Source organism: Dendrobates tinctorius, unplaced genomic scaffold (assembly GCF_039654945.1).
Source record: "Dendrobates tinctorius isolate UK_male_01 unplaced genomic scaffold, ASM3965494v1 ptg000128l, whole genome shotgun sequence".
NCBI classification, from domain to species: domain Eukaryota; kingdom Metazoa; phylum Chordata; class Amphibia; order Anura; family Dendrobatidae; genus Dendrobates; species Dendrobates tinctorius.
The window spans coordinates 14,193,073-14,218,252 of record NW_027361796.1 but is presented as its reverse complement, the minus strand read 5'-3'; the positions used below and the strand labels follow the sequence as shown (position 1 = coordinate 14,218,252).

Genomic DNA, 25,180 nt, shown 5'->3' with positions numbered 1-25,180 from the left:
GGTGAACTGAACGCCACAGCAGAGACAAGTGGCAGGATAAACAGTCTACTTCTACTTTATTCACTTAAAAGGGTTAAATGCAGGAAATATTGTCACAGATAACTTGCACAAGAACAATACTCACAGAATCATTTACTGGCAACAGGCAATTATATGCATAGTGGTATATTGTTTATTACATTATGAGAGATATGTCCTTGAGATCAGCTCAGGGTCTACACTCCAACCTTAGCATAACCGGGAAGGGGGCAAACACTGTATTTAGCAGGAACAGTCTCTAGGGCACTCTTGCAGCTTTCTGGGCCCTGACAAAGTCTAATAACACTTTCTGGCCCTGTTTTAGCATCAGCCAGGTCCCCATCTCATCTGCAGCCTTCCCCTGCCCACACCCAGTACCATGAGTCTGTTCTGAAATCAACTGCCCTGCTCACTCGTGACGTCCGATCAGCAGCTGAGGTGAAAGTCTCTGGTCATGTATTCTTCAGGTATCTTCGGTGATTGAGCATTGACAGACATCTCCTCGATCTGGTAAAGTGGGGAGCTGGTCCTCGACTCTTGACTGACGTCGTCAGAGTTCCGGATCTTGACCAGCATTGCTCTGGTCTTCGATCCTTGACCAGCCTAGTCTGGATTACAAGCCTTGAGTGGAGATGTCTGAATCTCACTTATTGGGTCACAACGTCCTTCCTGTTTTGCTCTCCAAGCATGTTCCAGTAAATTGTCTGCAATGTCCCTTGGCCCTAGCCTGTCTCCAATCACAGCCTTTCACTGGAGCAGGGCGCGGATCTTCCTCAAAACTCAGGCCTTCTCTGGCATCTGACCGTTTTTGGACTCTTCTGTGGTGATGGTGGCTGCAAGTCCACCTCGCAGGCAGGCATACAACCTGTCCTGGTGCAGGTTCTGTTGCCAACTGCTCTTCTCATCCTGGCCATGCCTTTTATATTCAGAAAGTCCTACCTGTGTGTCACCTAATCAGGTTCAGCAGGCTAATTCACTCCCCCTGCAAATCTCCTAGCACAATTTGGTTCCTGCTAACACTGCTTTCCCGTTGTGGTGCCGTCAGACAGGGAATAGGAGTTCACAGGTAGACATTGAACAGATGCTGCTTTTTGTCTCTGCTGGATGGCAGGCTGTATGGTCGCATCATACAATCATGCAGCCTGCCATCTAGATGTAGCAGAGTTAGAATTGTCATGGGACAAAAAGATTATCATCTTCTCTGTGGAAAGGTGAGGAATAAAGTATACAGAGCTCCTGTGCATAATGTCACTGCTGATCACTGTATAATTTGTGCAGTGACACTATATACTGAGCTCCTGTGTATAATGTCACTGGTGATCAGGGCCACCATCAGGGCATTATTACACTTACTGGTGTATGGGGCCCATGTGCTGGAGCGGACCGGTATCAGAGTTTTCATAAACTTTCATAAACCTGAGTGGCATGCGGAGGGAGCCGGAGGAGGAGCGTCACTGTGACAGAGAGAGAGGCAGCCAGTGCTGAGCAACCAGAGGGCGGGACTTTCCACCATCCAATCCCTGATGAGTCCGCGCTTCTGCAGTATTCTGTTTCACCAGTCAGTCATCACAGAGCAGCAGGAGCAGTGCAGCCCAGCCTGGTGAGTGCCTGAGCCTGTGCTGGTGGATGGTGTCCTGACTTCTGATAGGCTCCAGTCCACAAGTGCAGCAGATGCATTGTCAGTGAGCCGCCTGTGTGCTCAGTCACTGTATCAGCCATGTTATCAGCACAGCAGCGGGCTTACTGAGAATGTTATGTCCTGACCCATGTCTATGTGTCAGCTATATGTCCTGATAAGAGCACAGCGTGGTCTGTGCTGGTGACCCCCCCCTCACCTCCTGCAGAGAAGGATAAGGCTTGCTGTGCCCAATCTGCCCCCTCTCAGGATACAGCAGCCCCCTCTCAAGATTCCCACAGGTGTCTTTTACTCTCCAAACTGCTCTGAAAAACTTCAGGATTGAGCTGCGATGTCCTGTCAGGGGGCTGATTGGGTACAGCAGCAGTCTCCTTCTCTGCAGTGTGTGGGGTCACCAGGACATTGTGCTCATCAGGATTTATAGCTGTCAAATATATTCACCTTCCAGAGATGTCATATAAAAGAAACACACTATATATGTATCGTGTACACATGTCACAAGCACAGTATATGTAGAAGTATGCAAAAATTTGACACTATTGGAAACAAAAAAAAGTAATTGAGGCAGAACTCCAGCTTGAAAGGCTAATGGGAGAAGATCTGCAAGGGGAATAAAGGGTCTTACCTTGCTTACACGAGTGTATAACATGGCCGAGTGCTATGTGATGTTTTATCGAACAGCACTCGGCCCAATGTTATACTATGGGGCAGCGCAGATCTGTGATTTTTTTCCACAGACTGAATTGGTCTGTGGAAAAATAATCTGCAGTAGGCTGTAACTTCAGTGACTCTGAAATTCAGATCACATGCATCCACTCAAGTCTATGGTTGCGTGTGAAACATCGGACTCCACTCAGCTGTCATCTCAGTGCAGTCCGACATCCAAGGCCTCAGACTATTGAGAAGATGGAGAAATTAAGTTTTCTTTCTTCTCAATATGCTCCGATTCTTTCATCCTGAAGAATCGAATCACACTATGATGACACTCGGACGTCACTGGTGAGTCAGTGTGTTACCTGTACACTGACACTATAAACTGTATACTTTGTACATAGGACCTCTGTATAATGTCACCAGTGATCACTGTACTACCTTTACACTGACGTTGTGTACAGAGCTTCTGTGTACAATGTCACCTGTGATCACTGTATTACTTTTACACTGACACTATATACAGAGCTCCTGCATATAATGTCAATGATCGCTGTATTACCTGTACATGGACACTGCATACTAAGTACAGATCTCCTGTGTACATTGGCACTTATTGTGATTATTAGTGTTGTGCTTTTATTTATTAATCATCAGTATTGCAGTATTCGGTCACTATGTGGTGGTAATATGTGGTCTGGTCATGGTGCGGTGGTATTTTTTCCTTGCATGTGCTATTATTTGGTCACTATGTGGTGGCAATATGTTGTCTGATCATGGTGCGGTGGTATTTGTCCCTTGTATGTGGTATTATTGTGGTATTATTGGTCATTTTAACATTGAAATATATATATATACCTAAATTGTATTAGATATTTTAACAAATGATTAATAGGATAGAGTAGAGTAGGGCCTGGCCGAAAGAGTCGACCTTGTCATGGTGGCGGATTAAAAAATGTTTTGGCCAAAGCAAAAGCTCCTGGCTATGTGTATGATCTGGTGATGGGAACTGTTAATGTGTGATTGGTGAGGACGTGGTGCACAAATGGAGTTTTCCAAGAGAGGGCAGTGTGACTATGGACAGTTTGAGAGGGGAGGCGGGGCTGTGTTGGAACCTGGGCAGAGTCTCAAGGGAGCCCTGAAAATTTTTCCAGTATGGGGCCCTGAAATTCCTAGTGCAGCCCTGCTGATGATCACTGTATTACATGTACACTGACACTATACACTGTGTGCTATATACAAAGCTCCTGTGTATAATGGCACTTGTGGTAAAATTAGTATTGTGTTTTTTTTATTAATGATCAGTACTGTAGTGTTTGGTCACTATGTGGTTATAATACGTGGTCTGGTCACTGTGTGGCCGAATTTGTTCCTTGTATGTGGTATTATTTGGTAACTATATGGGGGTAATATGTGGACTGGCCATGGTGTGGTGGTATTTGTCCCTTGTATGTGATATTATTTGGTCACTGTGGTGGTTATATTTAGTCTGTGTTACGGTACTGCAGTGCAGTATAGCGCATCCTCCACCAGGGGGTGCTGGTGAGGGAAGAGAGGTTGCACACACAGCTTAGCAACACTGTGCAGCAGCACAAGCGCCACCAGGTGGCGAAAGAGTGGTCAGACAAGCCAAGTCAGAAACAGACAGGAGCAGAAGTACCAGAGGTCACAGCAGTGCACGTGGTCAGTAACAAGCCAGGGGGTCAGCAACGGCCATAAGCGGATAAGAAAAAGACAGAAGACAGAAGCAGGTCCAAATGCAAGCCACATCAAATTCAAGGAGTCAACAAACTTACAAGAAAACACTGAGTCAGGACAGACAGAGGGAATAAACAGACACGGGGCAAGTCAGGGATCACAGCAGGGCAAATCAGGATATATCAGAGCCAGATGCATACGCCAAAGGCAGAACAATAGCTGACACCGCCTGAAGGATGCAGCGGAGCTAAATAGCAAACCTGAGACCAGACTGAGGCTGAGAAAAGTTAACCCCTGAAATGACCAGACCGTGAACATGGAAAGACAGGACTCAAAACTCGGTCTGGATCATGACAGTACCGTCCTCTCAAGAGGGGCATCGGACCCCCAGGCTTCCCAGTATAATGTGTATGAAGCACCCGAACCAATCGATCAGCATGGACAGATCGCACTAGTACCCAAGATCGATCCTCAGGACCGTAACCCCTCCAATGGACCAAATACTGAACTGAACTACGGACCATGCAAGAATCTACAATCCGTTCTACTTCATACTCGGTCTGACCATCTACAGAGAGAGGAGGCGGAGGGGATGGGGGCCCAGCAGTGGATGGTACAAATGACTTAAGAAGGGACTTATGGAACACATTGGGGATCCGAAGCGACGGAGGACAGTGTAAGCGAAAGGCAACTGGATTGACAACTTTAATGATCTCGTAAGGACCAATAAACCGGGGTCCTAGCTTAGCAGAAGCAACTTTTTGACAAATGTTCTGGCTAGACAACCACACTTTATCTCCCACCAGGAACATAGGTCCTACAGACAGTCGCTTAGCAGTAGTGTTGAGCATTCCGATACCGCAAGTATCGGCCGATATTAGCTGTATCGGAATTCTGATACTTAGTTCCGATACTTTTTTCATATCGAATACCGGAATCGGAAGTTCCCATAATGCTAGGAGCCCGCTCGATTTGATTCAGCCAATGGGGATCCTCAGAAGTGTGGGCACATCCTGTTAGCATGTAGGCATGTTAACTACTGGCATGGCTGTGATTGGCTGCTGAAATGATGTCATGATGCACTATAAAAACTGCTGCAGCCGCCATTTCTGGTTCACTCTGCTGTGAATTCAGTTAGGGACAGGCTGCTGTTGAAGACTGTGAGGGACAGTTAGAAATAGCGATCATCAAAAATATCTATTGCTCTACCCAGGCTACATAATCCACCACTGTTCCAAAGGGTTCATGATCCTATTAAAAGAAATGAACCACAATACATTGGGAACCTTGGAAGCAGAGACTTGATCAATTACAGGCTGGCCTGCGTAAAAATATGACAAGTGATTCCCTAAAAAAATTTAATGAAGAAACCGATATTGAATTACAAAAATGGGCCCATGACATACAAGTAATTAAATCAAAAAAATTTAAATGGGACATTTTGGATAAACAGCAGTCCCGTGTATATCATTGGCGTCATGGTTATGAACGTTCAAGATCGAGATATAGAAATACATCTTTCTCTAGATCAAGGTCTACTTCGATACGTTCAAATAAGTCATTTGAGGGTGAATCTTCTGGTAAATTTACTCCCAATCAGGGATTGTCGCCCAGTGATTCTTTGAGTCAACGTATAGCCACACGCCAATTTACAAAGAGCAAGACGTCGAGTGGGAGGTCTACTCAAAATGGATCTCATAACAAACCACAGGTATTGAATCTTTCTCAACATGTTCTGACTGAGGCACAGATTGATGTACTCAGCAGAGGTCTTTCGTTTTCACCTACTAACCAATTTAATTATTATTAAACAATTATTTTCTCGTAAATTATTATTGAGAAAATTACATCATCGTGGTCAAACGTCGGCACCTTTGAATACTCTTGAGATGGAAGCCTTAGATAATCTTGAAGATCTACTTGAGGAACAGGCAGCACCCCAGACAAGTAGGTTCCCTGTTGCACTATTGCCCAGATCGGCTAAGTTCCCTCCCTTGTCTCTGAGTCCAGCTATTGAGATTTTTACAAAACTCGTTATGGATGATTTTAAGAAATTATCCACTAGAAAGAGATTTGATAACTTAACTTTTAAACAGCGTCAGGCAATCCAACAGTTGCAGGCTCTTCCTGACGTTGTTTTTAAATCTGCAGACAAGGGAGGGAACATTGTCGTCTGGCCTTGTGATAAGTACGAACGTGAAGCCTTTCGGCAACTTAGGGATTCAAGTACTTATACTAAATTAACATCAAATTCCATGGCTTCCTTCTCAATTGAGCTTCAAAAGATTTTATTTGAGGCTTATGAATCCAATATTATCTCTAAGAGGGTTCTTGATGGTTTGGTTGTTTCTAATCCAAAGGTGCCGACGTTTTACTTGTTACCTAAGATCCACAAGGATGCCCTCAACCCTCCAGGGCGTCCTATTGTGTCGGGAATTGATGGCTTATGTGATGTGGTCTGTAAATTTATTGACTTCTACTTGAAACCTATTGTAGAGACCCTGCCATCTTTTGTTCGCGACACAACGGACGTTCTGGCACGGGTTGACGGCATCCTTGTGGAACATGAGGCCATTTTTGTGGTTGCTGACGTGGAGTCACTTTACACCTGCATCGACCATACTCATGGCTTGGATGCGGTGCGCCTTTTCTTGGGGGCCTCCGATCTGGATGGCCCTTTGTGCGATCTTGTTCTCGAGCTGCTGCACTATGTTTTGTCCCACAACTTTTTTGTATTCAAAGATGTTTTTTACCTTCAGAGGCGGGGCACGGCCATGGGCGCGGCCTGTGCGCCCGCGTATGCAAATCTCTTCCTGGGTTCCTGGGAGAGACATATTTTTGGCGACGCGGGCGTGCCGGCCGCTTCCCATGCGCTGTGCTGGCTTCGCTATATCGATGACATCTTGATGTTGTGGGACGGGACGGTGCAGCAGCTCGGAGACTTCATGAATCAACTTAATCAAAACTCTCTTAATATTCGGTTAACCTACCATCATAGTAGTACTAGAGTGGACTTCCTGGACATATCCTTGGAGGTTGACCCCTCACGTCAGGTCAGGATGGATGTGTTCAGGAAGCCCACCTCGGTTAACTCTTTGATTCATGCAGAATCTGCACATCATCCAGCTACCATTAGGGCCGTCCCGGTCGGACAGTTCCTAAGAGTGAGGCGCATCTGCTCCTCTGATGTCCTTTTTGAGGCCCAGGCTGCCGACCTTAAACAACGCTTTCGGGCCCGGGGTTACAGTGGTAGATCCATTAAACAAGGATATGATCGGGCCAGGAAAACTCCACGTAATACCTTATTGCACTCCAAGAAGGGCCAAGATAAAGTTGGATCTGATGGTCCCATTCGGTTTATCACTACCTTCAATCACCAATGGACAAACATGCGTCAGATTCTCATTAAACATTGGGATGTTTTAAAGGCTGATCCGGTCCTTGAGTCCATTTTGGGTGACCTCCCCGCTATGACATCTCGACGTTCCAAGAATCTGGGCGATCTATTGGTCAAAAGCCATTATGTTCCGGCAATTCGCAATGTTTTTGGTTATCGTGGTCCAACTCCAGGTTTTTTTCCCTGTGGTCACTGCCTCGCATGCGCCAATGTCCAACGGAGTACAAATTTCACCGTTTCGGATGGTCTGCGCACCTTTGATATTCGCCATCGTATTTCCTGCGGCAGCACTAATGTGGTCTATTACGCCACTTGTGGCTGCCCCAGAATATACGTTGGTTTGACAACAAGGGCATTGCGTGTACGGGTGCGCGAACACGTCCGTGATATTGGCGCTGCAAAAGCAGTTACGGACCCCTCGGAACTCAAAACAATCCCGCGCCACTTTAAAACCCACCACAATTGTGATGCGGGGTCTCTTAGAAAACGCGGCATTGACATTCTCCATCTGGGGATTAGAGGGGGTAATTATAAAAAGATTTTGGCCCAGATGGAGACTCGTTGGATTGTTTTGTTGGACACTATGGCCCCCAAGGGCCTAAATGAACATCTCAGTTTTGCACCTTTCCTATGAGTTCTAGTTTCTGTAAAAATGGCTTATGCTTGTCACCTGCTGGTTCTATCACTGCCATATGTCCTTGTTTTTATTCTATTTTGTTTTTATTATTATTGTTTTTAAACTTTTTGAATTTTTGTGTGATTATAGGATTCCTTCCCTCCTTTCTCGTGATATATTCAGAACTCTCAAATTTGAAACGGCTGCAGAAATTTTGAAAAATACTAAAACAGATGGACATACTGTGATGATTTCTTCCCTATTTCCTCTGCAGCTTGTTTTATCTACTTACATATTTTTGTATTGAGCTTTATATCACTTTGTATTATTTGCCTATTGTTTATATTGTATTGTTGTCATGTTGGTGCATATATTTGCATTTGTCTTTGTCTTTATTGTCTATTCTGCCTTATTTTTAGTTTTTTGTAGTTTCTTCTTATCTTTTGGGTGTTTATTTTGTTATATTATCATTGGGGCGGATTATCTGTCCTTATACGTATGATGTACTTTTGGGTTCACCCATATTTATTATTATATTCTATGGTGGCAGATTTTGCTGAGCCAAGGTGGCTGTGCGCGTCCGCGGTGGTGGGCGCCTGTGTTCTCTGGCTGCAGGGCGTCTTTATGCCTCCATGCACACCGGGATAGTTTCTGTGCATGAGATGGCATGACGCCCGGGCTGTGTGGAGGACCTGGCGCGCACACCGCGCATGCGCCGTTACAAACCACTGCCATTGGCTCTTCTGCATCACGTGACCCATTACATGAGCTATTTTAAGGTCCTATTCCTCACCACTCACTATCCCCTTGAGAAAGCAGGCTTTAGAGCCCACGAAACGCGCGTCGGGGGTGGACATCTGGCCCTGGGGCTCCCTCTCTGGCTTCTCAGATCCCGGTAAGCTGTATTGTTCATCTGTTAAACTTGGCTGTTCAGGATATATCACGGTACTATTGCGATCCACGATGGGAACTCCCTGACCAGCCTTTTACACATTTTTTCTTTCGGTCATTTGACCTGAGTATTTGCTTACAATATGATTGCTTTGCCAGAGGGGCGGCCCTTGTGTTTTGCCTGTATGTTCCTTGGTGCACTACCATTATCTTATCATGTATGATTATTTATATATTTTGTATGCATAATAAACATTTATATTTATATAAAAAAGTATTTCTCTTGTTGTCACCGCGTACTCCAGTTTCTTTTGTTATGTCATAGTCTATTGGAGTTGGTGAATTTGTTTGCTGGGAGGCTCACCAGGTGGTGATGTCATCCTGTGCATTTTTATGCACACTGGTTTTGTTTATAATCCACCACTGTAGCATTTCTGTAGCCCAGCAGCGCTGTTTTAATAGCTGTCTGCAAGGGCTGTGTGAGTGCAGACCCACGCTGTGTAGTGTGTCCTGCAGGCACGTCTGCTTGTAGGCCGCCCAGCGTGTGTCTCTGCCTCATACACATTTTTCTTTTATTTCTGCTTTTTTTTTCTCCTGTATAGTGTGCTTCCATACGTATCCATATACGTTGGTTGCAAACACTAAAGGAGTGGACAGCGGAGCCTTTCAGCAGCCTTTCAGTGCTATAGCCCATTTCTCTGCACTGTTTTTGGCTGTCTGATAGGTCTCTCTGTGTGTGAGTGCAGCTCACGTTGAAGTGTGTTCTACAGCCACCGCTGGTTGTAGTCCGCTCAGCGTGCATCACTGCCTCATACACAGTCCTTTTTTTTTATTTACAGCAGCAAATTTGTCCAGATTTTTGCTCCTATATTGTGTGCTTCCATCCGCACCCATTGTCATTGGTTGGTTGCAAACACTATATAGGATTAGATAGAGGAGCCTTTTTGCTGGCTTGTGCCCTTCAGGGCCAGCCAGACTAGTATCACCCTATTTTTTGGAGCCTCATCGATTGCATTGTAGGTTAGCTTCCTGCATTGTAATCGCTCCAAAAAGTTTGTGATACTATAGCTTTCAAACTTTGGTCACATCCTTTTATTTTCCCCCCCCCAAAAAAAGGAAGTAAAGTTCACCCAACACTCCACTTTTGAGTTGTGTAGGCCACATTAGATCATATTAATGTGTAGTACACACACTCTTGTCAAAATTAGTGTTTCTTATACTGGTTAAGAGGTGTTCAGGAATAAGAACACTAAGCCCCCCCTTTTTTACTTTTCTGCCTATCTTTATCAGTCTACCAAGATGAAGAAGGCAGGGAGTAAGGCACGTGGTCGTGGCCGTGGAGTTTCAGCAGGGAGAGGAAGTGGGGATTCAGCAGGGAGAGGACGTGGGGATTCGGTGCCTGCTGCGGCCACCAGTGACCCGGCATCCCCCACTTTTACCAGGCAACAGTCCTTCATGCGCAGCTTTGTAGGACCTCGCCGTACCCCACTGCTGCATGACGAACAAATTGAAGCCGTTGTCGGATGGATGGCAGCTAACGCATCCACTTCAATGACTTCCGCATCCTCTCAGGGCCAGAGCACTGAAGAGCAACCATCTGTCTCTTCACCACCTGCCAAATTGCCCAGGCAGTCTGAGAGCCCTGGACAGGAGCCATCTCAATCTTTACTTCTGTTCTCAGAATCTGTTGGCTTGGAAAGAGGTGGCCAGCCAAGCAGCATTCTAGAGCGTGAAGAAGAGGGAGTATGCAGTAATGCGCAACTGCTTTGTCCCTCTGAATCTGAAGAGGCGGGTGGGCCAGTGCCTATTGTCAGCACACCTCAGTACTCATCTGATGATGATGAGACTCAGTTGCCAATTTCTGGTGCGTACGGTGCTGGCGAGACAACCCAGGACCAGCCGGTGCTTGAACAGGGGAGTGTAGATGATGAGGTCCTTGACCCATCATGGCGTCAGCCACAGGAAGGTGGTGGGAGCAGCTCTGAGGAAGAGATTCCCCGAAAGGCCAAAACAGGAGGGAGAGGGTGGGGGCAGACTTGGTTGCCTGTAGCCTCCACTTTGGCACCCGTGAGGAGCAATCCTCTTCCATAACACAAAACGGGCGCTCCCAGGACTTGCAGTGCGTGGTCTTTTTTGACACAGTTGCAGATGACATTTGCTTTGTCAAATGCAAGCTGTGTCATCAGAAAGTTAAACGAGGGAAAAATGTGAGCAACCTCAATACCACAAATATGTGGAAACATGTGCGTACCAAGCATGAAGTGGAGTTACACAGACACACTGAAGATGTAGGCCAACCTTCAGCAGCACCTACCACCTCTTCAGCTCGTGTTGGGGCCTCTTCCTCCAGCTCACACACAGCTGGTTCGGCTTCCTCACTGGAACGCCATGGAAGAACCTCTGCCACTGTTGTCCAGAGACCCAGTGAAATTCCACTCACTGAACCACGTTCTCAGTCATCATCACACTCCCAGGCCACTCACCAGCAATCGGTAGCACAGGCATGGGAGAAAAAGCAGCCATACTCGGCAAACCATCCCCGAGCACTGGCTCTGAATGCCGGCATTGCCAAACTACTGGCCCTTGAGATGCTGTCATTCAGGCTGGTGGAGACTGACACCTTCCGGAACTTGATGTCATTGGCAGTTCCACAATACAATGTGCCCAGCCACTTTTATTTCAGCAGGCAAGCCGTCCCTGCCCTGCAAAAGCATGTGGAGGGAAAAATTAAAAATGCGCTACTAAATGCCGTCAGTAGCAAGGTCCACCTGACCACCGATGCGTGGACCAGTAGCCATGGACAGGGACGATACCTTTCCCTCACTGCCCATTGGGTCAATGTTGTGGAGCCGGGTACAGATCTGGAGAGTGGCTCTGTACGTATTCTGCCAACTCCATGGATTGCAGGAATGCAGTCTGTACATATTGAGTCCTCCTCCTACTCTAGTTCCTCGGAATCAGCAGTGCATGAGCCTGTTAGGACAGATATGAGCACAGGTGTAGCCAAACGTCAACAGGCCGTACTTAAATTAATTTCTTTGGGGAATCAGAGCCACACAGCACAGGAGCTCTGGAATGCCATCAAGCAGGAGAGCGATGTGTGGTTTGTGCCAGCGAATCTCCAGCCAGGTTTGGTAGTGAGTGACAATGGCCGAAATCTAGTGGCAGCCCTTGGCGTAGGCAACATCACTCACATACCATATCTGGCACACGTGCTCAATTTGGTCGTGCAGAGCTTTCTGAGGGACTATCCGGATCTTGATGCACTGCTGCACAAGGTTCGCCTAGAGTGTGCTCACTTGCTGCGTTCCAGCATGGCAAGATCGCGCATTGCATCTCTGCAACGCCGATTCCGCCTGCCAGAACATCGCATCATATGTGACCTCCCCACCAGGTGGAATTCAACGTTACATATGTTGGAGCGTTTGTGTGAGCAGCAGTAATGGAGTACCAGCTGCATCAGGCGCAAACAAGTCGCACTGTGCGTCGGTCACACTTCACCACCACTGAGTGGGCCACTATGAGGGACATCTGCTAAGTTTTGCATGCCTTCGATGACTCCACGCGGATGGCCAGTGCAGATGATGCACTAGTCAGCATGACTGTCCCCCTTATCTGTCTGCTTCAAAAAACCTTACAAGCACTAAGTGAGGAGGTTTTTGAAGAAGTCGAGGATGAGGAGTCAGAAATGCCATCTGCCTCTGGCAAGTCTGTGCAACGTGGTTCCGCACAAAGGCCTAGGCAGGGAACACTTAGTGAGGAGGATGACGAGGAGTCAATGGAGGAGGAGGAACACATCTCTCCAGAGGAGGGAGGTACACAAGGCTCTAGTAGTCAGTGTGTACAGCGAGGGTGGGGTGATGCTGAGCAGGCTGAGATGCTGCCTCAAGCTGGGGACAGCGTTTCCGGTCCAGTTGGCAGTCTACAGCACATGGTTGATTTCATGCTGCAGTGCTTGTTAAATGACCGCCGCATCGCCAACATTCTCCACACGGCTGATTATTGGGTGTACACCCTCCTAGATCCTCGCTACCGGGACAACTTACAAAGCCTTATACCACAGTTGAACCGGGAGCGTAAAATGCGGGAGTACCAAGAAACACTTGTGCAGGCCATCATGTTCTCCATTCCCCCTGCGAGTGTTGCTGGTAGTGCTTTTCAAAGCAGCCATGTGGGTAGAGGCAGTGGAGGAAGCTCTGCACAAAGAGGTAGCAGAGGCAGTGCCGCAGGACAAGGCAAGGCCAGTATGGCCCAAATGTGGAAAAGTTTTGTGGGACCTCCACAAACGGCTACACCATCACAGACGGCTCCAGTCAGCAGGAGGCAACGTTTCCGTCAGATGGTGACAGACTACTTGTCTTGCCCTGTTAGTGTACTCCCAGACGGCTCTTCCCTGTTCAAGTTTTGGGTCTCTAAGCTGGATACATGGCCAGAGCTTAGCCAGTATGCATTGGAGGTGCTGGCTTGCCCTGCTGCCAGTGTATTACCGGAACGTGTCTTTAGTGCTGCAGTTGGTGTGGTAACAGACCGTCACACGCGACTATCCGCCGATAATGTTGACCGGCTTACTTTTGTGAAAATGAACAAGGCCTGGATCTCACCTGAATTTGCCAGTCCTCTTCCAGAATAAATAATTGGCTGGCAACAGGATCCAGGTCTCCTGTTGTGTTCATGTTTCTATGACCTGAACTGTAATTCCTGGGCTACAACAACGCCCGTTGTTGCTCAGAAGTGCTGTCCACACAGACAAAACACTCACTCATGTGTAAGTGGGGTTTGGTAACGTCAGCTGATCCCCTGCTGTGTGTATGGCAAAGTGTACTGCTCCCTCCAAACTTTAAGTACCTCAGATTTACACCTGGCTCCAAGTAGGCCTTAACCTACTACCTAATTTTTCCTGGGCTCCGACAATGCCAGTTGGTGCTCAGAAGTGCTGTACGCACAGAAAAAACACTCGCTTATGTGTAAGTGGGGTTCGGTAACGTCAGCTGATCCCCTGCTGTGTGTACGTCAAACTCTCCTGCTGCCTACGACTTCTGACTACCTCTGATTTAATATGTTCTCTGATTTGCCCTCTGTCTCCACTCTGTTTTGAGTATTTCCTCAGGCCTCCAACACCGCCTGTTTCTGCTCTCAAGTGCCGTCTGCACAATCAACACTTGTTCCTGTGTTACCATGGTCCTGTAACATCAGCTGATCTCCATAGGTGAGTCCGGCAATGTCTCCTGCTTTGTCTACATTCCCACTACTTGTAGTGGAAAAGTGGACAGAGCAGGAGACATTGCCTGACTCACCTCTAGGGATAAGCTGCTGTTACAGAACCCCAGTAACACAGGAACAAGTGTTGGTTGTGCAGACGGCATTTCAGAGCAGCAACTTTTGTGTTTCGAAGCCAGAGGAAATACTCGAAACAGAGTGAAGACAGAGGCCTATTTGGAGTACGTTTACAGTTAGTAGTAGTCTAGAAACAATCTAAAACTGCCACCAAGTAGGCCTCAGCCTACTACTTGATTTTTCCTGGGCTCCGACAGCGCCAGTAGGTGCTCAGAAGTGTTGTACGCACAGAAAAAACACTTGCTCATGTGTAAGTGGGGTTCGGTAACGTCAGCTGATCCCCTGCTGTGTGTATGGCAAATGTCCTGCTCCCTCCAAAGTCAAACTACCTCCGATTTACACCTGGCTCCTAATAGGCATCAGCCTACTCCATGATTGTCCCTGGGCTCCAACAACGCCAGTTGGTGCTCGGAAGTGCTGTCCACACAGAAAAAACACTTGTTCATGTGTAAGTGGGGTTCGGTAACGTCAGCTGATCCCCTGCTGTGTGTATGGCAAAGTGTCCTGCTCCCTCCAAAGTCAAACTACCTCTGATTTACACCTGGCTCCTAGTAGGCCTCAGCCTACTCCATGATTGTCCCTGGTCTGCAACAACGCCAGTTGGTGCTCGGAAGTGCTGTCCACACAGAAAAAACACTTGTTCATGTGTAAGTGGGGTTCGGTAACGTCAGCTGATCCCCTGCTGTGTGGACGGCAAAGTGTCCTGCTCCCTCCAAAGTCAAACTACCTCTGATTTACACCTGGCTCCTAGTAGGCCTCAGCCTACTCCATGATTGTCCCTGGTCTGCAACAACGCCAGTTGGTGCTCGGAAGTGCTGTCCACACAGAAAAAACACTTGTTCATGTGTAAGTGGGGTTCGGTAACGTCAGCTGATCCCCTGCTGTGTGGACGGCAAACTGCTGCTGCCTCCAAATTCTAACTACTTCTGATTTAAACATTCTCTGATTTGGCCTTTGTCTCCACTCTGTCTCGAGTATTTCCCCTGAACTTCTACACCGCCAGTTCCTGCTCACAGTTGCCGTCCACACATTCCACACTTGTTCCTGTGTTCCTGGTGTTCTGTTACATGAGCTGATCCCCCAATGTGTGTCCGGCACTGTCTCCTGCGCTGTCCACCTTCCCACTACAAGTGGTGGGAAGGTGGACAGAGCAGGAGACTGTTGTGAGTTCATTTTCCCCTTCACCATTGAGGTCTGATGAACTCCCTCTTCTGGTGAAGGAAGGTAGTGAGGCTGATTACAAAGCACCTGAGCAGAATGATGATGACTGGGTGACTGGGATTGCTGACTGGATATAAGGCAGCCGACGCCCTTTTGCCTTGCGGTTGATTACTCTGAGGGATTCTTGGAGACCAGTCTGATTCCTGCTCCTCAAAAGCTAAGTTTTCTGCTCTAATTTCTGCATTTCTGTTTTGGTTTTGTTTTGCCTTGTTTTTCTGGATTTCTGCCTTTCCCTGCTGGGTGAGCTGAATTCCTTTTTGCTCTGTCTTCAGATAATACCTGAGTACTGATATAGTCTTTTTGAAGCCTAGCGTCTTCAGGGCTTTTTTCCCTATCAGTCTGTTGGCTCTTGTTTTTGAGAGGGTTTTGGTGGATTGCAGACAGCAGCTTTTCTATTCTGTCCTATTTAGTTAGCTTGGGCCCCATCATTTGCTCAGCCTATCTTTCTATCTGTGTGAGTGTTTTTTCATCTTGCTTCACCGTCATTATATGTTGGGGGCTGCCTATTGCTTTGGGGTCTGCTCTGAGGCAGTTTAGATTTCCCTTTCTGTCTTTAGGCTATGTAGTTCTCCGGCTATGATCGAGGGGTCTAGGGCACCGTAGGAACCCACCACGGCTACTGCTAGTTGTTGTTGTTAGGTTCAGGGGTGTGCAATCCGATATCTGCCAAGTTCTCTGGTTTTCTGGACTTAACTAATATTTCTGTTTTTGCCTCCTACGGTGACTCATTCATAACAGAATCACCCGCCATACCGCAGATCCTAGGGTACTCAATAGCAGGAAAGAATTGTAAAAAAAAAAAAAAAGTGTGTATATTTTTTCCTCTATATCTCTGAGGCCGTAGGGGGAATTTTTTTTCTCTCAATGGAGATAAAGCAATTGTCTGATCGTGTGGAGCAGCTCGCTGCGGAAGTGCGGGGAATTTCCGCCTACCTTTCTCATTCACATGCTGCTGAACCAAAGATCCCTACTCCTGATGTGTTTTTGGGGATCGGTCTAAATTTTTGAATATTAAAAATAATTGTAAATTATTTTTTGCCTTGAAGCCTAACTCGTCAGGGAGCTCCGCGCAGCAGATTAAAATTGTCATCTCTTTGCTGCGTGGCGATCCCCAGGATTGGGCGTTTTCCTTGAAACCAGATGATCCTATTCTGACTAATGTGAATGCATTTTTTCAAGCCTTGGGATTGTTGTATGACGAACCTAATGCTATTGATCAGGCTGAAAAGACCCTGTTGGCATTGAGCCAGGGTCAAGATTCTGCAGAATTGTACTGTCAAAAATTCCAAAAGTGGGCGGTCCTTACTACCTGGAATGATAATGCCTTGGCAGCTCTCTTTCGGAAGGGTTTGTCAGAAGCCGTAAAAGATACTATGGTGGGATTTCCTGTTCCCTCTGGTCTTGACGATTCTATGTCATTAGCCATTCAGGTTGATCAGCATTTACGTGAACGCAGGACTGCACAAGAGGTGTTGCCACCTGTTGAACAAGTGTCTGAACCTATGCAATGTGATAGAGTTTTGTCCAGGGAGCAACATCAGGAGTTCAGAAGGCGTAATAAGCTGTGTTTTTTTTGTGGAGATGCCTCGCATGTTATTTCTGTCAGTCCTAAACGAGAGAAACGTTTTGCACACACGTTTTCTGTGGGTGGTGTTCAACCTAAGTTTCTTCTGACAATTACTCTGATCTGCTCCCTGTCCACATTTTCCGCCAAGGCTTTTGTGGATTCGGGAGCAGCCCTGAATCTAATGGACTTGGATTTTGCTAAACGTTGTGGATTTCCGATGACACCTCTGCGGACGCCTATCCCTTTGAGGGGGATTGATGCTACTCCTTTGGCGAAAAATAAACCTCAGTTTTGGACCCAGGTGGTAATACGGGTCGCCCCAGACCATCAAGAAAATGGCAGATTTTTGGTGTTGCATAATTTGCATGAAACCATTGTTCTGGGGTTTCCCTGGTTGCAAATTCATAATTCAGTTTTGGATTGGAAATCTGTGTCTGTGGTGAGTTGGGGTTGTCGGTGTGCCCTTAGTGAGGCTCCGGTTTTTTCCACCTCTCCTAAGTCACATGATGTTCCTGACTATTTGGCGGACTTTTATGATGTATTTAGTGAGAATGAGTCTGCGTCTTTGCCTCCTCATAGGAGTTATGACTGTGCAATTGAACTGAGCCCGGGGTGTAAATCTCCTAAGGGTCGGCTCTTCAGTTTATCTGTACCCGATCACGAGGCTATGCGATCCTATATTAAGGAGGCGTTGGAGAAGGGTCATATTAGACCATCCTCTTCACCCTTAGGTGCCGGTTTTTTTTTCGTGGCCAAAAAGGATGGTTCATTAAGGCCTTGTATTGATTATCGTGCCCTCAACAAAATTACTATTAAATATCAGTATCCGTTACCCCTGATTTCGGATCTATTCTCCAGAGTTAAAGGTGCTTGCTGGTTTACCAAGCTTGACCTCAGGGGGGCATATAATCTTATCCGCATTAAGCATGGGGATGAATGGAAGACGGCGTTTCATACTCCGGAGGGACATTTTGACTACCTGGTGATGCCTTTTGGGCTCACTAATGCCCCTTCTGTCTTCCAGTGCTTCATGAACGACATTTTCCGAGACTTTGTGGATACATTTTTGATTATCTATCTGGATGATATTTTGATGTTCTCCAAGGATTGGGATTCTCATGTGGAACATGTTCGGACTGTGTTCCGGATCTTGAGGGAGAATTCCCTGTATGTCAAAGGATCGAAATGCCTTTTTGGGGTACAGAGGATTTCATTTTTGGGATTTATTTTGTCTCCGTCAACTATTGAAATGGACCCGGTCAAGGTACAGGCCATTTATGATTGGGTTCAGCCCACTTCTTTGAAGGCCCTCCAGAAGTTTTTGGGTTTTGATAATTTTTATCGGAAATTTATAGCAAAATTTTCTAGTATTGCCAAGCCATTGACTGATCTGACTAAGAAGGGTGCTGATGTGTTGAATTGGTCTCCGGAGGCTGTTTCTTCCTTTCAGGAGCTGAAGCGAAGATTCACTTCTGCCCCGGTTTTGCGGCAACTTGATGTCTCACTCCTGTTCCAGGTAGAGGTGGACGCTTCTGAGATTGGTGCAGGAGCTGTTTTGTCCCAAAAGGATCCTGTAACATCTAAAATGAATCCCTGTGCTTTCTTTTTCCGAAAGTTCTCTCCATCTGAACGTAACTATGATGTGGGGAATCGGGAACTGTTAGCCATGAAATGGGCATTTGAGGAGTGGAGACATTGGTTAGAGGGAGCTAAACACCAAGTCGTGGTCCTCACTGACCACAAGAATTTGATTTACCTGGAGTCAGCCAAATGCTTGAACCCTAGACAGGCTAGGTGGGCCTTGTTTTTTAAACGTTTTGATTTTGTGGTCTCTTTTCTTCCTGGCACTAAGAATCTCAAGGCAGACGCCCTCTCTATGAGCTTCTTTGCTGATTCTCCTGTTGTGACCAAGCCTGCTACCATTTTAGGCGAAGGGGTAGTTCTTTCTGCCATCTAGCCCGATTTGAGACGTGCTCTGGAAGAGTTCCAGGAGGACAAACCTGAGCGTTGTCCCTGTGGAAAGTTGTATGTTCCTGACCAGTGGAAGAAGAGAGTGATGTCTGAAGTTCATTGCTCTGCATTGGCTGGTCATCCAGGTATTTTTGGTACTAGAGATCTGGTGAGTCGGTCTTTTTGGTGGCCCGCCTTGTCTCGTGATGTCAGGAATTTTGTGCTGTCCTGTGGGACTTGCTCCCGGTCTAAACCTTGTTCTCGCTCTAGTGGGTTGTTGATGCCTTTGCCAGTGCCCAAGAGGCTATGGACCCATATTTCAATGGATTGCATCTCTGATATGCCTATCTCTCAGAGAATGACTGTTATTTGGGTGATTTGTGATAGGTTCTCTAAGATGGTTCATCTTGTACCACTCCCTAAGTTGCCATCTTCCTCTGAGTTGGTGCCCCTGTTTTTGCAACAGGTGGTTCGCTTGCACGGGATTCCTGAGAACATTGTATCTGACAGAGGAGTTCAATTTGTGTCTAGATTTTGGAGGACTTTCTGTTCCAAGCTGGGAATTCAGTTGTCCTTCTCCTCTGCTTTTCACCCTCAGACCAATGGGCAGACGGAGAGAACAAACCAGACCTTGGAGTCATATTTGAGATGTTTTATTTCCGCTGATCAGGATGATTGGGTTTCATTTTTGCCCTTGGCTGAATTTGCTTTAAATAATAGAGCTAGTTCTGCCACTTTGATGCCACCTTTTTTTTGTAACTTTGGGTTTCATCCTCAATTTTCTTCAGGGCAGGTGGAGCCTTCTGCCTGCCCAGGTGTTGACAGTGTGGTGGAGAGAATGCACAGATCTGGGACCAAGTGGTGGATAAGTTATCTCTCTCCCAGGAAAAGGCCCAGCGGTTTTCCAACCGACATAGGACCATTGCTCCCCAGTTTAAGGTTGGTGATATGGTTTGGTTATCATCAAAAAATATCGCTATGAAGGTGGCTTCTCCTAAGTTTAAGCCTAGATTTATTGGACCTTACAAGATTTTGGAGATTATTAATCCGGTCTCTTTTCGTTTGGCTCTTCCTGTCACATTTAAAATTCATAATGTGTTTCATAAGTCCTTGTTGAAGAGGTTTGTTGAACCAGTTGTTCCTGGGGTGGCACCTCCGGACACTGTATTAGTTGAAGGTAACATGGAATATGAGGTAGAGAAGATACTAGATTCCCGTCTGGCTAGACGGAGACTCCAGTATTTGGTTAAGTGGAAGGGTTATGGTCAGGAGGATAATTCCTGGGTCTCTGCCTCTGATATTCATGCCAAAAGATTGGTGCGTGCCTTTCATCGGGCTCACCCTGATCGCCCTGGTGGCGTGGATGAGGGTTCGGTGACCCCTCCTCAAGGGGGAGGTACTGTTGTGAGTTCATTTTCCCCTTCACCATTGAGGTCTGATGAACTCCCTCTTCTGGTGAAGGAAGGTAGTGAGGCTGATTACAAAGCTCCTGAGCAGAATGATGATGACTGGGTGACTGGGATTGCTGACTGGATATAAGGCAGCCGACGCCCTTCTGCCTTGCGGTTGATTACTCTGAGGGATTCTTGGAGACCAGTCTGATTCCTGCTCCTCAAAAGCTAAGTTTTCTGCTCTACTTTCTGCATTTCTGTTTTGGTTTTGTTTTGCCTTGTTTTTCTGGATTTCTGCCTTTCCCTGCTGGGTGAGCTGAATTCCTTTTTGCTCTGTCTTCAGATAATACCTGAGTACTGATATAGTCTTTTTGAAGCCTAGCGTCTTCAGGGCTTTTTTCCCTATCAGTCTGTTGGCTCTTGTTTTTGAGAGGGTTTTGGTGGATTGCAGACAGCAGCTTTTCTATTCTGTCCTATTTAGTTAGCTTGGGCCCCATCATTTGCTCAGCCTATCTTTCTATCTGTGTGAGTGTTTTTTCATCTTGCTTCACCGTCATTATATGTTGGGGGCTGCCTATTGCTTTGGGGTCTGCTCTGAGGCAGTTTAGATTTCCCTTTCTGTCTTTAGGCTATGTAGTTCTCCGGCTGTGATCGAGGGGTCTAGGGCACCGTAGGAACCCCCCACGGCTATTGCTAGTTGTTGTTGTTAGTTTCAGGGGTCTGCAATCCGATATCTGCCAACCTCTCTGGTTTTCTGGACTTAGCTAGTATTTCTGTTTTTGCCTCCTACGGTGACTCATTCATAACAGGAGACATTGCCAGACACACATCAGGGGATCTGCTGACATTACAGAACCCCAGTAACACAGGAACACGTGTGGATTGGGCTGACGGCTACTGTGCGCATAAACTGGCGGTGTTGGTGGTCAGGTTAAATCCTGGAAACAGAGTGGAGACAGATGCCTAATTAGAGCACGTTGACAGTCAGTTGTAGTCCAGAACCGATATAAAACTGCCACCAATTAGGCCTCGGCCTACACCATGATGGTCCCTGGGCTCCAACAACGTGAGTTGGTGCTCGGAAGTGCTGTCCACACAGAAAAAACACTTGTTAATGTGTAAGTGGGGTTCAGTAACGTCAGCTGATCCCCTGCTGTGTGGACGGCAAACTGCTGCTGCCTCCAAATTCTAACTACTTCTAATTTACACCTGGCTCCTAGTAGGCCTCAGCCTACTCCATGATTGTCCCTGGGCTCCAACAATGCCAGTTGGTGCTCGGAAGTGCTGTCCACACAGAAAAAACCCTTGTTCATGTGTAAGTGGGGTTCGGTAACGTCAGCTGATCCCCTGCTGTGTGTATGGCAAAGTGTCCTGCTCCCTCCAAAGTCAAACTACCTCCGATTTACACCTGGCTCCTAGTAGGCCTCAGCCTACTCCATGATTGTCCCTGGGCTCCAACAATGCCAGTTGGTGCTCGGAAGTGCTGTCCGCACAGAAAAAATACTTGTTCATGTGTAAGTGGGGTTCGGTAACGTCAGCTGATCCCCTGCTGTGTGGATGGCAAACTGCTGCTGCCTCCAAATTCTAACTACTTCTGATTTAAACATTCTCTGATTTGGCCTCTGTCTCCACTCTGTCTCGAGTATTTCCCCTGACCTCCTACACCGCCAGTTCCTGCTCACAGTTGCCGTCCACACATTCCACACTAATTCCTGTGTTCCTGGTGTTCTGTTACGTGAGCTGATCCCCCAATGTGTGTCCGGCACTGTCTCCTGCGCTGTCCACCTTCCCACTACTAGTGGTGGGAATGTGGACAGAGCAGGAGACATTGCCAGACACACATCAGGGAATCTGCTGACATTACAGAACCCCAGTAACACAGGAACACGTGTGGATTGGGCTGACAGCTACTGTGTGCATAAACTGGCGGTGTTGGTGGTCAGGTTTAATCCTGGAAACAGAGTGGAGACAGATGCCTAATTGGAGCATGTTGACAGTCAGCTGTAGTCCATAACCGATATAAAACTACCACCAAGTAGGCCTCGGCCTACACCATGATTGTCCCTGGGCTCCAACAATGCCAGTTGGTGCTCGGCAGTGTCTTTGGCATGGGTACTCCCTGTTGCTCAGCCTGGTTCCAGCACGCCAGCTGTTTCCAGGTAGTGTCAATTTCACTTTGCCACCAACCCGTTGTCCTGTCGTCTTGCGGCTGGGTTAGCCGACTCTACGGTGCATGCAGTTTAGGTGACTCCTATGTGGGCTGCGGGAACTGACACTGAAGGCTGGATCCGTAGTGCCAATCGGACATGGACCCCCTGTAGGACTGTGGGTTTCGGTAACTGCGGCCGGCTTGCGGCCTGGCTACTTTGCTTTGGATGGGTACCTTCTGCTACCCAACCGGGTTCCAGCACTGTCAGCTGGTTCTCGCCAGAGCCTTTGGCCTAGGTGCCTCCATCTCGGTATCCGAAGATCCAGCACCGTCAGCTGGTCCTTGGTGGTGCTTTCTAGCACAGGTACCTCCTGTCTAGTAACCGTGGTCCAGCACCGTCAGCTGTTCCTCGGTAGTGCCATTGGCTCTTGTAGCTTTTGCTACCCATCTGGGTTCCAGCACGTCAGCTGGTTCTTGGCAGTGTCTTTGGCACGGGTACTCCCTGTTGCCCAGCCTGGTTCTAGCACGCCAGCTGTTTCCAGGTAGTTTCAATTTCACTTTGCCACCAATCCGTTGTCCTGTCGTCTTGCAGCCGGGTTAGCCGACTCTACGGTGCCTGCAGTTTAGGTGACTCCTATGTGGGCTGCGGGAACTGGCACTGAAGGCTGTATTCGTAGTGCCAATGGGACATGGACCCCCTGTAGGACTGTGGGTTTCGGTAACTGCGGCCGGCTTGCGGCCAGGCTACATTGCTTTGGATGGGTACCTTCTGCTACCCACCCGGGTTCCAGCACTGTCAGCTGGTTCTCGCCAGAGCCTTTGGCCTAGGTGCCTCCATCTCGGTATCCGAGGTCCAGCAACGTCAGCTGGTCCTTGGTAGTGCTTTTTAGCACAGGTACCTTCTGCTTAGTAACCGTGGTCCAGCACCGTCAGTTGATCCTCGGTAGTGCCATTGGCTCTTGTTCCTTCAGCTACCCATCCGGGTTCCAGCACTGTCAGCTGGTTCTCGCCAGAGCCTTTAGCCTAGGTGCCTCCATCTCGGTATCCGAGGTCCAGCAACGTCAGCTGGTCCTTGGTAGTGCTTTTTAGCACAGGTACCTTTTGCTTAGTAACCATGGTCCAGCACCGTCAGTTGGTCCTCGGTAGTGCCATTGGCTCTTGTTCCTTCTGCTACCCATCCGGGTTCCAGCACTGTCAGCTGGTTCTCGCCAGAGCCTTTGGCCTAGGTGCCTCCATCTCGGTATCCGAGGTCGAGCAACGTCAGCTGGTCCTTGGTAGTGCTTTTTTGCACAGGTACCTTCTGCTTAGTAACCGTGGTCCAGCACCGTCAGTTGGTCCTCGGTAGTGCAATTGGCTCTTGTTCCTTCTGCTGCCACTACAGGCTCCAATACTGTCAGCTGGTTCTCGCCAGTTTCTCAGCCTTCTTGTACCTTCTGCTACATTTCCAAGATCAAGCTTTTTGAAATTGTCTTTGGTAATCCTTATTGATCTCCATGACGACGACCCTGATGACGACGACCCTGAAGACCACACCAAAGAAGACCAGAAATATGACCCAAAATAATATGACGAACAGGACAAAGAACATGAAGACAACCACCAAGATACAGAACAAAAGACAGAATAACAAGAAGCAGAAGAACAGAAAGCAGAAGAACATTAAGCATAAGACTAAAAATCAGCATAGAAGATATCAAGAATTATAAGCAGAAGAAGACTAAGCAGTAAATGGGGGTGATTCCGTTCCTCCTCGTGGTGCCCCTGGATAATGCCTGCTGCTGCAGGCCAAACTGAACGCGGACAAATCCTGTTGTAAATCTTTTGTGACAGGCAGAACATAAGGTGTAATCTTATAACTTTTATAGATAAGTACTACAGGAATGCCTGTCACCATAAGAAAATGAAGAAGAAGAAGAAGAAGAATAGGAAGAAGATGAAGAAATAGCATATGAAAATTAATAATTGCTGAATAAGAAGAATATGAAGAATGGAAAAAAAAATAATGGGAAGAAGGTGAAGAAGAAGAAGATGAATAAGGTGAAGAAAAAGTTGATGAAAAAAATGCTACTGCTGCGGATCATGAAGGAGAAAGTGTGGGAGAAGTACAAAAGAAGGTGAAGCGCATAGAAGTTGTGAAACATACATATCTGACAAAATATAAAAAAGGTTAACATAGTCAATATCTTTTTAACTCCGAACGTCTTGAAAAAAAAAATTGGAATTAATGCTATGCCATGTGATTTGAATAAACCTCTATGCCTTTAATGTCTCCTCCACCTCCCACAATACATTCTACATGATTCTTATTTGTTTTCAATTATGTAGAATTAGCCAACAAGGAAATAAAGGGCTTTTTTTTAATTCCGATACCGGAAGTCCCATTGACTTGAATGGGACTTCGGTATCGGAATCGGCGATACCCGATTTTTTTTTCGTATCAGGCGATACCGTCCGATACGATATTTTTGGGTATCAAATGGTATCGCTCAACACCACTTATCAGCAAAATGTTTGTTTGCCCTGAGCCTTCCCAAAATTTTTCTGGACCTCCCTCCACACTTCCCCCAATCATTGAACTGCCGCTTCAGCTCCTGGACATCCTGAATCCAGCCTAGAAAATTTGCCAAAATGAGGGTGAAAACCAAAGTTACAGAAGAACGG

At 47.1% G+C, this 25,180-nt stretch overlaps 1 protein-coding gene across 4 annotated transcripts in view; it reads left to right on the top strand.

Moving 5' to 3' along the window:
• The window catches only part of LOC141047601 (uncharacterized), a 102,359-nt gene that overhangs the window by 4,039 nt on the left and 73,140 nt on the right, over positions 1–25,180 (top strand). For 2 of the 4 annotated variants that reach the window (XR_012219847.1, XR_012219846.1), the window contains exon 3: positions 8,167–9,168. The exons of the other annotated variants lie outside the window; for them this stretch is intronic. The gene's annotated coding sequence lies outside the window, so the exon portion shown is untranslated. Of the gene's footprint in view, positions 1–8,166; positions 9,169–25,180 lie in introns of those variants that run through there. 4 annotated transcript variants of the gene reach the window in all.